General features: G+C 46.2%; 1 protein-coding gene across 1 annotated transcript in view; it reads right to left on the bottom strand.

Annotated features, from left to right (window-relative positions):
• Positions 1-6,000, bottom strand: part of LOC106883455 (uncharacterized) — a 134,665-nt gene that overhangs the window by 20,635 nt on the left and 108,030 nt on the right. The window lies entirely within an intron of this gene.

Genomic DNA, 6,000 nt, shown 5'->3' with positions numbered 1-6,000 from the left:
CGATTAAGAGCCCTATCTCCTCGCTGATGGTACACCCACCCTCCCACCCCCTCCACCGGAAGTGCATTCCTCTGTCATCCTGTCATCCTCGGCTGTCTCCCGGAACCCATCTAGTGGCCTTGGCCATCCTCTCCCCTACCTTTGGGTAGCGCATTAAGTTTGAGTAATGTTTGCAGGTTGTAGGTACTGTTTTGCTTATGAATTCTTCCAATTGCAAGTTTTCTTTTCAGGTACACGACACTGCTTTCCCCCTTCCCAGGCTACAGGCCCACACCCCCAACACCCATACTGTTAGGATTGGCACTCTCAACGTCGGCACGCTGAAAGGTAGATCTGGTGAAATTGTTGAGATGCTTGAACGGAGACGCGTAGATATGTGCTACATCCAGGAAGTAAGATGGAGAGGAGGTTCTGCGAGGTTCCTCACAGGCAAAGAACACAGGTACAAGATTTTCTGGGCAGGGAACACTGACGGGGTCGGGGGCGTAGGAATACTTCTAGCGGAGAAATGGGTGGATAAGGTAATCGAGGTCGTTAGAGTAAGTGACAGAGTACTTAAGATCAGACTAGTGCTTCATCATAGATTAGCTACTGTCATCTCAGCCTATGCACCTCAACCGGGGCTACCAGATGGTCTGAAAGACCAATTCTATGACACCCTCTTGCAAACTACCTCGTCGACGAGTGACAGGGACCTTCTCTTTGTGGCTGGAGACTTCAATGGTCATGTCGGAGGTCGTGCTGGAGGCTTCCATGGCATACATGGAGGCTATGGCTTCGGTTCCCGCAACGAGGAGGGAACCAGACTGCTGGAGTTCTGTGACTGTGATGCAACTGATCTTATGGTCTGCAATACCAACTTCAGGAAACCTGCCAGTCACCTAGTCACCTACCGCTCCGGCAGAAACTCTAGCCAAATCGACTACATCCTCGCCAGAAATAGGGAAAGAGGGCGGCTTATAAATGCCAAAACCTACCCTGGCGAAGAATGTACCCCACAACATAGATTAGTAGTTAGCGACTTTGGGATCAAGGCAAAATGGGTGCTAGAATTAGACAGGCTTGGAGGAGAAGGGTGTGGAAGCTTAAAGACCCTGCAAATGGACAGAGACTTAGAGACAAGTTACTTGAAGCATTTAACGAAACAGAAGGGGATATAGCATCATACAATGTGGAAGACAATTGGAGATTTCTGCGGGACAACCTGTTGAAAGCCACCGACCAGATTTGTGGGTGGTGTAAGGTCCCCTCCCGACCCAGAGTAACGTGGTGGTGGAACAAGGAGGTAGACAGGGCTATTAGACAAAAGAAACAGGCTTGGAAGGACTGGAAGAACGGTGGTAGCAGGGAATTGTACCAATGTGCCAGAAGGGAGGCTAGGCGACAGGTTTATTTAGCCAGAGGGGAAGCAGATAAGAAAAGATTTGCCAATGTTCTGCGCCGTGAGGACCAAAGACTCGAGGTATTTCGTGTTGCAAGACAGTGTAGGAGAGAGAATAGTGATGTTGTAGGAGAGAAATGTGTTCGCATGGATGATGGTACGCTTGCACTAAATGAGGATGCAAAGAAAGAGGTCTGGAGATGCCACTACGATAGATTGCTTAATAAAGAGAATGAATGGGAGGAAGAGAGCCTGCCGTATGTCGACCCAATAGAGGGACCAGCTATCCGAGTTCATAGTACTGGGGTAGATAAAGCAATTAAGAGTATGAAGACCGGGAAAGCCCCCGGCCCATCAGGAATCACTGCAGAGATGCTCAAAATATCTGGCAGTGTTGGCTATAGCCTAATCACCCGTATTACGAACCAGGTGATACACGAAGGAGTCATACCCAATGACTGGTGTAGCAGCATCATAGTCAACTGCTACAAAGGTAAAGGTGACGCTTTAGATACAAATAATTACAGAGGCATCAAGCTGTTAGATCAGGTTATGAAAGTTACAGAGAGGGTCATAGCCCAACTAATTAGGGAGTGAATCAATTTAGATGAGATGCAGTTTGGGTTCGTGCCAGGTAAAAGCACTACTGATGCCTTATTTCTAGTGAGACAGCTGCAGGAGAAATACCTAGCTAAGGATAAACCTCTGTACCTGGCTTTCGTTGACATGGAGAAAGCCTTTGACAGGGTGCCCCGATCCCTTATCTGGTGGTCAATGAGGAAACTTGGGATAGAAGAATGGTTAGTGAGAGCTGTGCGAGCCATGTACAGAGATGCTGCCAGTAAGGTGAGGGTTGGAAATGAGTACAGCAATGAATTCCGGGTAGAGGTAGGGGTCCACCAAGGTTCCGTCCTCAGCCCCCTCTTATTTATCATAGTCCTCCAGGCAATCACAGAGGAGTTCAAGACAGGTTGCCCCTGGGAGCTCCTCTATGCTGATGACCTTGCCCTAGTTGCGGAGTCACTATCAGAACTAGAGGAGAAGTTTCAGGTGTGGAAGCAAGGTCTAGAATTGAAGGGCCTTAGAGTCAACCCAGCTAAAACCAAAATCCTAATAAGTAGGAAGGTAGATAAAACACAAACCCCTTCAGGTAGATGGCCCTGCTCAGTATGTAGAAAAGGAGTAGGTAGTAACTCTATAAGATGTACCCGGTGCAAGCTATGGACACATAAGAGGTGCAGCAACATCAAAGGCAGGTTAACTAGCAAGTTAGTTTTTGTTTGGGGCAGATGTTCAGGTGCAATAAAGATTGTAAACAAACAGGAAACAACTTCTATCTCATTCCAGGGTGAAAAACTAGAGGTAGTCGATAGCTTCCGCTATCTGGGCGACCAAGTTAGTAGTGGGGGTGGGTGCGCTGAAAGTGTAGCTGCTAGAATAAGAATAGCCTGGGCAAAGTTTAGAGAGCTCTTACCCCTGCTGGCGACAAAGGGACTCTCACTCAGAGTAAAAGGCAGACTGTATGACGTATGCGTACGAACAGCCATGCTACATGGCAGTGAAACATGGGCTGTAACTGCTGAGGACATACGTAAGCTCGCAAGGAATGAAGCCAGTATGCTCCGTTGGATGTGTAATGTCAATGTGAATACCGGTCAGAGTGTAAGTATCTTGAGAGAAAAGCTGAACATTAGAAGCATCAGTTGTGGTTTGCAAGAGAGACGATTGCGCTGGTATGGACATGTGGTGAGAATGGATGAGGATAGCTGCGTGAAAAAGTGCCACACCCTAACAGTTGAGGGAACCCGTGGAAGAGGTAGGCCCAGGAAGACCTGGGCTGAGGTGGTGAGGCAAGACCTTCGTACATTGGGCCTCACTGAGGCGATGACTACTGACCGAGATCTTTGGAAATGTGCTGTGCGTGAGAAGACCCGGCAAGCCAAGTAAGATCGTTGCCAGTGCCCCTGGACTGGCTCTTGTGCGGGTGGCACATGAGATGCACCATTTTGAGCGTGGCCGTTGCCAGTACCGCCTGACTGGCTCCCGTAGGATTTTCGAGTGAGATCGTTGCCAGTGTCCCTGGACTGGCTTGTGCGGGTGGCACATAAAAGACACCATTTCGAGCGTGGCCGTTTTCGTGTGGGTGACACGTAAAAGCACCCACTACACTCTCTGAGTGGTTGGCGTTAGGAAGAGCATCCAGCTGTAGAAACTCTGCCAAATTAGATTGGAGCCTGGTGTTGCCATCCGGTTTCACCAGTCCTCAGTCAAATCGTCCAACCCATGCTAGCATGGAAAGCGGACGTTAAACGATGATGATGATGATGATGATGATGTATGCAAACATACATACAATCATCATCATCATCCTTTTTGCTATCAAGACTTGATATTTAAAAAGCCTTAATGACTTTAAACGCTCTTGTTTTATTTTCCCCACTTCCTCTCGCTAATCAGTAAGTTAAGAGATATATGCCTATGTCTGTCTCCATGGTTCTCTCTCTGCTGTGTCCGCATCTGTCTGTATGTGTATATCTATGTGTCTATAATGTATTTATATATGTGTGTGCATATATCTATATATATACATGTGTGTATATAAGACACAGATAAGGAAATAATTTATTCTCCAACACAGAATAATGCTAACAGAAGAGCAGGAACAGGATAAAATATAAGGAAATTTCCTTATCTGTATCTTTCAATACATCTCAACCCTTCGGAAGCAAATTCTATTTACTTTCATCATAGTTTGAATTTAACATCAGCGTCTTATAAGCTAGATTTATAAGCTCAAAAATTGCAGATTAATTTGCCAGTGAGCAGTTCAGTAAAGCACTATGACTGGTAATCACAGGGATGTGAGTTCATCTCACATGGCTGACCATTGGCAAATTTTTCTGCAAAATATGGATATTTTATCCTGTTCCTGCTATTCTGTTAGCATATTCTGCGTTCGAGAATAAATTATTTCCTTAGTTAATCAGGTGAAACACGAAGGAGTCATACCCAATGACTGGTGTAGCAGCATCATAGTCAACTGCTACAAAGGTAAAGGTGACGCTTTAGACACAAACAATTACAGAGGTATCAAGTTCTTGGACCAGGTAATGAAGGTCACCAAGAGGCTCATAGCCCAACTAATTAGGGAGAGAGTCAGTTGAGATGGGATGCAGTTTGGGTTCGTTCCAGGGAAAAGCACCACTGATGCTATATTTCAGGTAAGACAGCTGCAGGAGAAATACCTAGCCAAAGATAAACCTCTGTACTTGGTTGACATGGGAAAAGCCTTTGACAGGGTCCCCCGCTCCCTTATCTGGTGGTCAATGAAGAAACTAGGGATAGATGAGTGGTTAGTGAGAGCTGTGCAAGGCATGTACAGAGACGCCGTCAGTAAGGTGAGGGTTGACAACTAGTACAGTGAAGAATTCCGGGTAGAGGTAGGGGTCCACGAAGGTTCAGTCCACAGCTTCCTCCTATTTATCATAGTCCTCCAGGAATTCAAGATGGGATGCCTCTGGGAGCTCCTCTATGCTGATGACCTTGCTCTAATTGCTGAGTCACTATCAGAACTAGAGGAGAAGTTTCAGGTGTGGAAGGAAGGACTAGAATCGAAGGGCCTTAGAGTCAACCTAGCCAAAACCAAAGTCCTAATAAGCAGGAAGGTAGACAAAACACAAACCCCTTCAGGTAGATAGCCTTGCTCGATCTGTAGAAAAGGCATAGGTAGAAACTCTATAAGATGTACCCAGTGTAAGCTATGGACACATAAGAGGTGCAGCAATATCAAAGGAAAGCTAACTAGCAAGATAGTTTGTGTATGTGGCAGATGCTCAGGAGCAATAAACACTGAAAATGTGCAGAAAACAACCTTTGCCACACTCCAGGGAAAAAAACTAGAAGTAGTTGATAGCTTCCGCTACCTAGGTAACCAAGTCAGTAGCAGGGGAGGGTGCGCTGAAAGTGTAGCTGCTAGAATAAGAATATCCTGGGTAAAATTTAGAGAGCTCTTACCTCTGCTGGTGACAAAGGGCCTCTCACTCAGAGTAAAAGGCAGACTGTATGACGCATGTGTACGAACAGCCATGTTATATGGCAGTGAAACATGGGCCGTGACTGCTGAGAACATGCATAAGCTCGCAAGAAACGAAGCCAGGTATGCTCCGATGGATGTGTAATGTCAGTGTGCATACTCGACAGAGTGTAAGTACCTTGAGAGAAAAGTTAGACCTAAGAAACATCAGTGGTGGTGTGCAAGAGAGACGATTGCGCAGGTATGGACATGTGACAAGAATGGATGAGGATAGCTGTTTGAAAAAGTGCCACACCCTAGCAGTTGAAGGAACCTGTGGAAGAGGTAGACCCAGGAAGACCTGGGATGAGGTAGTGAAGTACGACCTTCAAACTTTAGGCTTTACCGAGGCAATGACTAGTGACAGGGACCTTTGGAAATATGCAGTATGTGAGAAAACCCAGCAAGCCAAGTGAGAGCATAATCTGTGACCTCTGCCAGAAGTGTAGCCAGTTCACTTATTCGTATCTTTACTTCATTGGACACTAAACTCTGCTTGCGAAGACCTGTCGAGGCAAGTGAATTTGAAATCTGAAATCGAAATCGA

The sequence above is a fragment of the Octopus bimaculoides genome, chromosome 9, assembly GCF_046866305.1.
Source record: "Octopus bimaculoides isolate indiv1 chromosome 9, ASM4686630v1, whole genome shotgun sequence".
In the NCBI taxonomy this organism is placed as follows: Eukaryota; Metazoa; Mollusca; class Cephalopoda; order Octopoda; family Octopodidae; genus Octopus; species Octopus bimaculoides.
Note: the sequence above shows the minus strand (reverse complement) of the source record. Positions and strands in the feature narration are given on the sequence as shown.